Consider the following 12,516-nt stretch of genomic DNA (forward strand, 5'->3'; position numbering starts at 1 on the left):
TTCATGATTGTCGTTTTACGGTACACAAGCTAATGTTGGAAACCGTGTGCTTTAGCTTCGCTGTCACCTACTTCATCTTTCCTCCTGCTCACTCTTCTTTTCTTTCTCCTCTTTCTTCTCATTTTTTCTTCTTCTCTTGTTTCTTTCCTTTCTTCTTCTTTAATGAATATAATCACAAAAATAGGCATCTGGAAGGACCCTTGCAAAACATACTGCGCTTAATGTACTTCGCGACTTTATTCATTATTTATTTATTTTTGAGATGGAGTCTCACTATGTCACCCAGGCTGGAGTTCAGTGGCACGACCTCAGCTTACTGCAATCTCCTCCTCACTGGTTCAAGCGATTCCCCTGCCTCAGCCTCAGGAGAAGCTGAGACTACAGGTGTGCACCACCAGGTCTGGCTAATTTTTTGTATTTTAGTGGAAATGGGGTTTCACCATGTTTACAGGATGGTCTCCATCTCCTGACCTCGCCATCCACTCGTCTTGCCCTCCCAGCACTTGAAGTCTCGAATCTAAAACTAGCAATTTTTGAGCAAAGAAATATTAGGTGAATCAACCTTCTCATCTAAACAGTAATTAACTTTCAGATTAGAAGTAGAGAACCAAATTCTATACCTGGCAATCTCATAAAGTGTTAAAGGCATAAAGAGGAGAATTTCAATCTGGCATGAGAAATACATCTAATTTTTAAAAATTTTTGTATCTTGAAAATGGTCTGTTGTTTCAGGTAATTCAACGTAATTCAAATGGAAATGCTTCCAAGAAAAGTAAATATAACTTCTTTTATCAAGCACCAATTTTGTATTTAACCAGAAGCAAAACTGAAGGCACAGTTTTAAACTTGTATTTTAAGATAGATTGCTGGCACAGGAAAAAAAAAAAAACAACCTTTTTATTTCAAATTAGACTCATTCCGCTACAACTAGGAGTCCACTTTAGGTAGATTGCAATGAGACAGGATTTTAAGATTAAATTATATTATTAAATTAAGCACCTACACTGTGATAAGAACTATTCTAGACCTAGGAATTTCAGAAGGAAAAAATGCTGAAGCTATTTTTTTTTCTTTATTTCAAATTCAGCTGTAATGAAGATGACAATAGTCAAGTTAACAGGGAAGTATGATCATTTCAGGTTAATATATGCTGTGGAAAAAATGAAATCGAATAAGAGGGAGGAACTGAAGACAAACTTAAGGGTTTGTTCAGGGAGAAGTATAACATCCTCTATTTGAGACCTTCAATTGCCTGGATAATAGGTGGGGTAAATACATCTGATTATTCACCAAGAGGAACTAGAGAGAAAATGTGTGAGTTCAAAAGAGAATAAAGCAATTAGGAAAGACTTGGTTTAAGGAATTTGCCATTGCTAGAAAGCAAGCTGAGTGCCTGTGGTTTCCTCTCTTAAGATGAATTTAAAGAAACCCATGGTCATGATATTTCAATTGCGGAGATGCCCTTAGGAAAAAGACAGACAAGCTTTAGTTTCGTTTTGTTAATAGAAGAAAAAATTGCTAGTGTATGCAACTTTTCTTGTAATGATTGACTTGTTTTTCTAAATAGGAGATGTGAAAGATGATGTATGGTGATAAGAAGACAAAAAAGGAGCTGAATGTAGAATTTTAAGTCTTGGTGAGTTCAAATAAATATTATATTCCTGGTATACAATCACTTATCTGAAATCCTTGCAACCAAATGTGTTTTATAATTCAGCATATTTTAGACTTAAATAATGAAGTATTTTATGTAATGCCTCCAAGAAGGATTGCAGAAGAACCTGCTAATCAAATATGATTCTTTTTCTGCTCTGAACAAATGCATAGTCACATCAACTAAGAAAATAATAACTATAAAAAGTGATGAATAAAGTTAATCATGTCAGATTTTACCACAAAGTGAGTTTTAGCACCAAATTTATAAAAATACCATTTCATTTTAAAAGTTTTAGCATCTTGGAGTTATAGTTTAGAGGTTTTGAAAGTGTAACCACTTAAATGAGCAAGAAATATAAGAGGGGGTTTCAAATCACAGGGTATTTGAATTAGATATTTCAGAAATTATGATATTATATTGACAGGTTTAAAAGTATGGCTATGAGGTTAGGGGATAAAGGTGGAAAATAAATGATAATTTAGTTCATGGGCTACACAGATTTGGAGACCAGAATTATGGACAACTTTTCCATATGGCTATTGATGCCATGGAGGTGAAGGGATAGAAAGAAACAGTGTAAACCAAGACTCAGGAACCTCATAAGTAGAAAAGTGTTTTGAATGTTTGTAGATGACAACAATGAAGGGGAAATGTGTCTATTTTTGATCAAATATATTTTTCTTCAAACATTTTGGGTTTATAAAGTTTATTCTTATATTGTATTTTAGTCCTTAGAAAAATGACTCACTTTCCCATCACACAATAGAAACATGGAAAAGAAAATAGACTCAGGAAATTACATAAGTCTATTAAATAATTCTGACGAGAAGTCCGTAAACCCCATCCTTCCCATTTTTGAGCAAACAAAATAGCATGAGCTTCAAGTCAGAGAAATCAAACTTTACTTAGAAGTAGAAGGTTATATCTTTCATGCCCTGCTTGAGTAATGACAATTTATTTCCCATTTTTCTTTTCTCTTAATAAGAAACAAAACACAACAAAACAAAACTCCAATGAAAGCTTGTATTATTCAGGTAAGATGTATTTTGCCTTTCAAAAAATTATGCATTGAGATGTAAATACATTGAGATAACAGAAAATATCAGATCATCAAATCACATACAGGAATCTCAGATCTTACACAATCAAACTTTAATATTAGTTTCAAAGTGGAAGTACCCATGAAGCATAGATGAAGCAGCAAGTCTAGAGCTACAGATATATTTTCATATTTTCCTTCTAGCCTCATTAGGAAACCTCATTAGTGAGGTCCAGCTATAATATATGAGTTTTCTAAGTGCTGTATGTTATCATTTACATAAAAGATAGCCATTTTCATCATAAAACAGACTTATTTTACATATCAAAGATTTTGTGACATACTACAGGAAGCTATATTCCCTTCTCTCCAAAATCTGTGGATTACAAGTTTGTCGTAAGAACTCCTAGTCAAATAACGTACATTCTATTAGGAAATGCCATCAGTAAATTTGTTAAATCTCTTTTATTAACATATCTTTAAGAGGGTTTGATCAGAATGGATTATAGGGCTCTGGGTAACTCTTTTCTTCTGGATACACTTTCCAAGCTCTGCCAATATCTCTTTGACACATATGTCTCAAATCTGTTTTTATGTGTCTTAAAGTTTCCTCAAAATTTTGTTTTAAAAAATGTACTTCACACCCCAATAACCATCTGGATTGGAAACATAAAACAGGGGTCAGGAGTTATTGCTACAATCATTTTAATAATAGCTGTGTTCCTTCTAAGGCCTTTTAATTGTGTATTTCTAGCTCAATTAATTTTGTTGTTTATTCATAGTCATTTGAATATTTGTAAGATTATCCTAGGGCATGCAGTATTTTTAAAGCCAAATTTATTTTTCTAGCCAGTAACTCTTCATAACTATCACATTAGAGATTTTAAATAATCTTCCAGGAATATTCGCTAGTTCTGTGGTTCATGGTACACATAAGTCTGAATTACCTTTAATTTTGACATAAAATTATAACCTTTTTGTTATAATACATACATGTAGCAGAGAGGAAAACAACGTTTTACATACATCAATTAAAATTACACTACCGTTCTTCAATATTTTTGCAGCAGAAGTTTGACCATGCACAGCAAAATCCAGTGACAGGTTCTTTGACCAAACAACATTGACCAGTAAGTTCAGGTTGTATTGCTTTGTGAATGTAAGCATATTTCAGATATCTTCTAAAGCTTTTATAGATACTGATTTCCAGGTGTCACGTTTGTCACTGTTCATCCACTCCTATAACAACAATGTGATTTCATTTTCTCTATCCACTGCCAGCCAGTTGCTATAGGAAGTCAAATTCCCTTTCAAATTATGTTAACCAAGTAATTCTGTATTAAAGACTACATTTTTCAGAGATGTTCTGCCCTGAGACTTACTGTAGTGTTTCCATTAATGATCATCAACTGTTACACCTCTAGCAAGCCTACACTTTAAAAATATTTGTTACTATTTAGAATATCAATAGTTATTGCTGTGTGATGGTTTAAGAATGATGTTGCCATTACTAGTGGTATCATGTTCGATTACAGTAATTATCCAATTAATGTCTTCACTCATAGCCTATAAACCATTAACTAAATGGTGGCTGTAGTCTTATACTGGTCAGTTGAGACAATGGTATGTCATGGTGGAAGGGTGCCATTTTTTTATCTGAATTATTCACATGGAATTTTCAGTTGTACAGATCTGGGAACAGTCTGAAATTCTGCACTATTTTCAACAAACACATATGCCTGTCAAAATTTCATGGATCCTAGTGAAATATATTAAGATTCCTTGGTTAGAGACAGAAGGAAATATTCTTACTCTTAGTGAGGGCAAACACCTGAGTATCAGGGACTGTATTCATTCCCTGAGCCCCAATTCCTATAGAATGATGGAAGGAGAGCCAGTTGACAAATGCTGATGCAGAGGGAGTTTTTATATAAAAGGAATTCTGATTTTAGGCAATCTGAATCTTTATGTGTATATATTTCTGCTTTTTATTCCAAAGGGATAGATGATCTGTTATCTTCTGAGCTGTAAGTAAATGTTTTCTTTGTTCCTGAGCGAGACACTATCTTCCAAGGCAGTTCCCTACATGAACAGTCTTAAAAGGATTTCTCAGAACAAAATGTAGTTGGTGGCCTACTTGCAAACAGCAGACAGGAGAGAGGCCCATTGAAAATTTTCCCCTCAAAATATCCACTTTTTCTTTCTCTACTGTCTTTACTTCTGGACAGTTTTTTGAATATGCCACTTTATTGTCCATTCTATTTTTGTGACAGAGACGGAACCAAATATATTTAGTTTGTTCATTACAGCATTTAAAGTCCAGTTGCATGACTTCCATTGCAGGGATTGCTTCCCACAAAATACACAGTATAAATATACTTATCCCTATAGAAATGCTACCGATAAACCAAGAGCAGCCCTTAGAGAGATCTTTACAATCAACTTAGGACTACAGGATCAAAAGACGATGTTTCCTGAAATAATTCAGTTTCTTTTATGATCATTCCCAAGTTATAGTTCACAATCTTTTAGGAAAGGAAACACTTTAATGCCTGTCTTCCACATAGAAGTACAATTCTATGATCACGCATTGTGTTTCTCAAAAAAAAAGAAAGTGTAATTTAAGATTATGGAAGCCTTTCGGTGAGACCTGTATAAGTTGAGGACACAGTGTTAAATTGTTTCCAACTTATCCTCTCAGCCAGCCACTTAGTGACTCTTAATTCAGGCATTCCTGTCAGTTAAATGGGCAGCTTTTTGTTTCTACTGACAAAGAAACATAAGGTTCAGACCATGTAGTAAGGGTTGCCCCTTGCTGAGTCTGTCCAGCAGATTCTGGCTGAGCAACGGATGAACAGAGTACACAGACACAGGTATTTTGCCTGTGAGCGAGGCTAAGGAACTCCACAGCTAAGCCGAGGACAAAGTGTGCCCTGATAAACCAGAGACTCTCGCATTTATTCCGTAGAGATTTAATGACAAAGGTCTGGAGCAAACACCATTTGTGGGTAATTAACATTGTCTACCCCTCAGTAGGGGGCAGTCTGGCGCACAGATGATCAAAGGTTAGTTTCTAGAGAAATTGGTAAGCAAACTTATTTAGATAAATTCCTTTGCACTCCATTGCTAGCTGCTCTCTGCCTTTAGGTCAAGGTAAGAGGATTAGACTGCCACGAGCCATAACCCTTTCCCGAAGCTTTTGCAAAACCTTTCAGCCTTCTAATAAGGTTTGCATCTTTCCTGTAATTTTTCCCACCATCCTGACTGATCTCCCACAGCCCCTCTATTTGGCCTCAATGACAGTAAAGTAACCTGCTTGTGTATGGGCAGTTCCTTTTACCAGCTTTTTCTCTTAGAGATTTTTGAATACAATACTGCTACTTTGCAAGTAAACTTCATTGAGTTGCCCTCTCCTGATTAATACCTCTCTAACATTGCACAGAACATGATCAGTATTTCTACTTTTTTTTTTTTTAATTGCATTTTAGGTTTTGTGGTACATGTGAAAAACATGCAAGATTGTTGCATAGGTGCACACGTGGCAGTGTGATTTGCTGCCTTCCTCCCCTTCACCTATATGTGGCCTTTCTCCCCATGCTATCTCTCCCCAACTCCCCACCCCGTGCTGTATCCCCCCACTGCCCCCCAACAGACCCCACTGTATAGTGCTCCCCTCCCTGTGTCCATGTGTTCCCATTGTTCAACACCCGTCTATGAGTGAGAACATGCGGTGTTTTATTTTGTGTTCTTGTGTCAGTTTGCTGAGAATGATGGTTTCCAGGTTCATCCATGTCCCTACAAAGGAAGCGAACTCATCGTTTTTGATGGCTGCATAATATTCCATGGTGTATATGTGCCACATTTTCCCTGTCCAGTCCATCATCGATGGGCATTTGGGTTGGTTCCAGGTCTTTGCTATTGTAAACTGTGCTGCAATGAACATTTGTGTGCATGTGTCCTTATAGTAGAACGATTTATAATCCTTTGGATATATGCCCAGTAATGGGATTGCTGGGTCAAATGGAATTTCTATTTCTAGGTCCTTGAGGAATCGCCACACTGTCTTCCACAATGGTTGAACTAATTTACACTCCCACTAACAGCGTAAAAATGTTCCTATTTCTCCACATCCTCTCCAGCATCTGTTGTCTCCAGATTTTTTAATGATTGCCATTCTAACAGGCATGAGATAGTATCTCAATGTAGTTTTGATTTGCATTTCTCTAATGACCAGTGATGATGAGCATTTTTTCATATGTTTGTTGGCCTCATGTATGTCTTCTTTTGTAAAGTATCTATTCATATCCTTCGCCCACTTTTGAATGGGCTTGTTTGTTTTTATCTTGTAAATCTGTTTTAGTTTGTTGTAAATTCTGGATATTAGCCCTTTGTCAGATGGATAAGCTGCAAAAATTTTTTCCCATTCTGTTGGTTGCCGATTCACTCTATTGACTGTTTATTTTGCTGTGCAGAGGCTGTGGAGTTTGATTAGGTCCCATTTGTCTATTTTGGTTTTTGTTGCCAATGCTTTTGGTGTTTTGGTCATGAAGTCCTTGCCTACGCCCATGTCCTGAATGGTTTTACCTAGGTTTTCTTCTAGGGTTTTTATGGTTTTAGGTCTTATGTTTAAGTCTTTAATCCATCTGGAGTTAATTTTAGTGTAAGGTGTCAGGAAGGGGTCCAGTTTCTGCTTTCTGCATATGGCTAGCCAGTTTTCCCAACACCACTTATCAAACAGGGAATCCTTTCCCCATTGCTTGTTTTTATCAGGTTTGTCAAAGATTGGATGGTTGTAGATATGTTGTGTTGCCTCCGAGGCCTCTGTTCTGTTCATTGGTCTATATCTCTGTTTTGGTACCAGTACCATGCTGTTTTGATTACTGTAGCCTTGTAGTATAGTTTGATGTCCGGTAGTGTGATGCCTCTCGCTTTGTTCTTTTTGCTTAGAATTGACTTGGCTATGTGGGCTCTCTTTTGGTTCCATATGAAGTTTAAGGTGGTTTTTTCCAGTTCTGTGAAGAAGGTCATTGGTAGCTTGATGGGGATAGTGTTGAATCTGTAAATTACTTTGGGCAGTATGGCCATTTTCATGATATTGATTCTTCCTAACCATGAACATGGAATGTTTCTCCATCTGTTTGTGTCCTCTGTTATTTCGTTGAGCAGTGGTTTGTAGTTCTCCTTGAAGAGGTCCTTTACGTTCCTTGTTAGTTGTATTCCTAGGTATTTTATTCTCTTTGTAGCAATTGTGAATGGCAGTTGGTTCTTGATTTGGCTCTCTTTAAGTCTGTTATTGGTGTATAGGAATGCTTGTGATTTTTGCACATTGATTTTGTATCCTGAGACTTTGCTGAAGTTACTTATCAGTTTCAGGAGATTTTGGGCTGAGACGACAGGGTCTTCTAGATATACAATCATGTCATCTGCAAATAGAGACAATTTGACTTCCTCCTTTCCTAATTGAATACCCTTTATTTCTTTTTCTTGCCTGATTGCTCTGGCTAGACCTTCCAGTACTATATTGAATAGGAGTGGTGAGAGAGAGCATCCTTATCTAGTGCCAGTTTTCAAAGGGAATGCTTCCAGTTTTTGCCCATTCAGTATGATATTGGCTGTTGGTTTCTCGTAAATAGCTTTTATTATTTTGAGATACGTTTCTTCAATACCTAGTTTATTGAGGGTTTTTGGCATAAGGGGCTGTTGAATTTTGTCAAAGGCCTTCTCTGCATCAATTGAGATAATCATGTGGTTTTTGTCTTTGGTTCTGTTTATGTGGTGAATTACATTTATAGACTTGCGTATGTTGAACCAGCCTTGCATCCCCAGGATGAATCCTACTTGATCATGGTGGATAAGCTTTTTGATGTGCTGTTGCAATCGGTTTGCCAGTATTTTATTGAAGATTTTTGCATCTATGTTCATCATGGATATTGGCCTGTAGTTTTCTTTTCTTGTTGAGTCTCTGCCGGATTTTGGTATCAGGATGATGTTGGTCTCATAAAATGATTTGGGAAGGATTCCCTCTTTTTGGATTATTTGGAATAGTTTCAGTAGGAATGGTACCAGTTCCTCTTTGTATGTCTGGTAGAATTTGGCTGTGAACCCATCTGGACTTGTGCTTTTTTTGGGTAGTAGGCTCTTAATTGCTGCCTCAACTTCAGACCTTCTTATTGGTCTATTCAGGTTTTCAACTTCTTCCTGGTTTAGGCTTGGGAGGAGGCAACTGTCAAGGAATTTATGCATTTCTTCCAGGTTTTCTAGTTTATGTGCATAGAGTTGTTTGTAATAATCTCTGATGATGGTTTGAATTTCTGTGGAATCTGTGGTGATATCCCCTTTATCATTTTTTATTGCATCTATTTGGTTATTCTCTCTTTTCTTTTTTATTAATCTGGCTAGTGGTCTGTCTATTTTGTTGATCGTTTCAAAAAACCAGCTCCTGGATTTATTGATTTTTTGAAGGGTTTTTCATGTCTCTATCTCCTTCAGTTCTGCTCTGATCTTAGTTATTTCTTGTCTTCTGCTAGGTTTTGAGTTTTTTTGATCTTGCTCCTCTAGCTCTTTCAATTTTGACGATAAGGTGTCAATTTTAGATCTCTTCTTGCTTCTCATGTGGGCACTTATTGCTACATATTTTCCTCTAGAGACTGCTTTAAATGTGTCCCAGAGATTCTGGTATGTGGTGTCTTTGTTCTCATTGGTTTTGAAGAACATCTTTATTTCTGCCTTCATTTCATTGTTTATCCAGTCAACATTCAAGAGATAGTTGTTCAGTTTCCAAGAAGCTGTGCGGTTCTGGGTTGGCTTCTGAATTCTGAGTTCTAACTTGATTTCACTGTGTTTGGGGTGGAGGGTTCTGTATATGTCTATTAGGCTTGCTTGTTCCAGGTCTGAGTTCAAGTCCTGGATATCCTTGTTAATTTTCTGTCTCATTGATCTGTCTAATATTGACAATGGTGTATTAAAGTCTCCCACTATTATTGTGTGGGAGTCTAAGTCTCTTTGTAAGTCATTAAGAACTTGCCTTATGTATCTGGGTGCTCCTGTATTAGGTGCATATATATTTAGGATCGTTAGCTCTTCTCGTTGCATTGATCCTTTTACCATTATTTAATGTCCTTCTTTGTCTCCTTTGATCTTTGTTGCTTTAAAGTCTATTTTATCAGAGATGAGAATTGCAACCCCTGCTTTTTTTTGCTCTCCATTTGCTTGGTAAATCTTCCTCCATCCCTTTATTTTGAGCCTTTGTGTATCCTTACATGTGAGATGGGTTTCCTGGATACAGCACACTGATGGGTTTTGGCTTTTTATCCAATCTGCCAGTCTGTGTCTTTTGATTGGGGCATTTAGTCCATTTACGTTTAGGGTTAATACTGTTATGTGTGAATTTGATACTGCCATTTTGATGCTAGCCGGCTGTTTTGCCCGTTGGTTGATGCAGATTCTTCATTGTGTTGATGCTCTTTACCATTTGGTATGTTTTTGGAGTGGCTGGTACTGGTTGCTCTTTTCTATGTGTAGGGCCTCCTTCAGGACCTCTTGTAAAGCAGGTCTGGTGGTGATGAAATCTCTGAGTACTTGCTTGTTCACAAAGGATTTTATTTTTCCTTCACTTATGAAGATTAGTTTGGCTGGATATGAAATTCTGGGTTGAAAGTTCTTTTCTTTAAGGAAATATCAGATGACTTTGCCTTATTGATGAGAGTCTTTTTGACCATGCCTGATAATAACCTGTTAACAGTCTTTCAAATGGATTATAACTAGCTATATCAAATATTTTCTAGCATAAAAGTATCAGGTTAGCATAGTAGTCCGAAGTCAGTTAAAAAAAAAGAGTTACTAAGAATAAAAGCATTTGCTACAACCATTTCTTTAATCAGAGTTAAGGATTATAACTCTGGAATTTTGTATTGTTTAATGTTTAATATTTACTTTTGTGGTTGCCTTGACCAATTTCTGTTTCCTAATAGGTTGGCCAATTGGAACTGAGGTATGAGCAGACAGCCAATTATCTCCTTAAAATGGATGGGGCATTACACCCTGTTTAAACATAATATTCATTGAAATTATGAAGTCAGACAAAGGCAATGGATCTACAAATTAATATCTTCAGTCACTATTTCGATTTGAAGATACTCAACCTTAAACCTATTTACCTCTACATCTGCATAAATCTCCAGTTTCAAGCTCAGAACATCTTTATGCTGGACCTTACTATATATTGAGCACCAATATCTAGTAAACCTACATAGATGAGCATAATACTTGCCCCAAGTTGTGTAAGGTAATTTGACCTACTAACTTTCATCTGCCTGAGATCTCCCATTAGAAGATGGAAGAGCAGATTTTGACCTCTCAGTTAAACTATTTCAGATTCTAAGGTTCTAACTTGGTGGATAAGTTCTGTTTCTATTCAAGTCTTTCTAAGTCATGATATTCTTATATCGATTTTAATTTCTCTAGGTTAAAATACATAGAAAAAATGTTTTTTCTTGGAGTTCTAAATATGGATGTAGTATCAGAATGGCTTCCCTATCCCATAAATATTGATAATGGAATTTCAACTCAACAGTAGAAAATCATGAGAGTTACTAATCTATTGGGTCAGTTACTACCCTCTGTTTACTTTTTATTTCAAAATGGAAGACAGTTCAGAACTATCCTCACCAAATTGGAAGTCCTGTTATGCATAAATAGAGAACTGTGCAGCAAAATTCAATCTGTCTACAAAAACAATGAGTTGGATTGGAGTTAAGATGTTCCTTAAAAAATTTGATAACCAAAAAAAAATTTATTAATAGACATATTATTGTTTCAAGATCTCTCCTAAGTACCATCTTTAAATGATTTCTTTTTAAACTTGGTGTTTCCTTTAGTAAGACTTAAAAAAATACATGTGTAGAATTCCTGCATTGTTATTGATGGTATCTTAGTGCTTTGAGTAGTTATAAGAGAATGCCACAGACTAGGTGGTATACAAGCAACAACAATTTTATTTATCACAGTTTTAGAGGTTGGGAAGTCCAACATCAAGGCTCTGGCAAATTTCATATCTGGCGAGGGACTGCTTCCTGGTTCACAGAATCTTCTCTCAATATGTTCCTCATATGGAAGAAGGGACAAGGGAGCTCTCTGGAGTCTCTTTCATAAGATAATTAATCCCATTTATGAGAGCTCCGTCCCCATGATATAATCACCTTCCAAAGACTTCACATCTAAATACCTTCATATTAGGGGTTAGATTTCAACATATGAATTTTGTGAGGATGCAATAATTCAGTCTCATAAATACTGAGTATTTTAGATTGGAGTAAAGGGTAATCAATGTTTACATCTCAGTATGACATATGGTCTGATCATGGAAAAGATCTTAATATATTAACACTAATTGTCCTAATATTAACTAGAGAGAGTAGGAGAACTGCTGTTTTATTATCAATAGGGTAAACATATATGGATATGTTTTCTTGTTTACCAGTTACTTGAATTTTAAGAACTCTTGTCATTACTTTTAAAATTCAGATGAAGAAATTGATTCTTGAGTGGTAAATTACTAGTGTAAGCACAAATTTCATAAGTGGAAGGCTAGAAGTCTAATTAAGTTTTTCTGGCCCCTTTATACTATATGATGCTAGGAAAAGAAAGTAAAAAAAAATTTCAAAAAGGTAAGAAGAATCAATATCTCAAAACTGTTTAAAAATGTACATTTTAGATTTGGAAGCCAGGCATCCTTTAAATTTCTAGCTGATTGTAAACTGAAAGTGTTGAAACAGTATCATATATAGAATAAATGATCCATACTTTTTTTCTTAATTATACA

General features: G+C 35.9%; 1 long non-coding RNA gene across 1 annotated transcript in view; it reads left to right on the plus strand.

The window, feature by feature from the left end:
• Positions 1–1,470: 1,470 nt before the first annotated feature.
• The window catches only part of LOC105712377 (uncharacterized), a 43,237-nt gene continuing 32,191 nt past the window's right edge, over positions 1,471–12,516 (plus strand). Inside the window, exons 1-2 of the long non-coding RNA XR_001106308.2 lie at positions 1,471–1,636; positions 2,643–2,691. This is a non-coding gene — a long non-coding RNA (uncharacterized LOC105712377). The remainder of the gene's footprint in view (positions 1,637–2,642; positions 2,692–12,516) is intronic.

The sequence above is a fragment of the Aotus nancymaae genome, unplaced genomic scaffold (assembly GCF_030222135.1).
Source record: "Aotus nancymaae isolate 86718 unplaced genomic scaffold, 86718_ANA_hifiasm-v0.15.2.pri h1tg000048l, whole genome shotgun sequence".
NCBI classification, from domain to species: Eukaryota; Metazoa; Chordata; class Mammalia; order Primates; family Aotidae; genus Aotus; species Aotus nancymaae.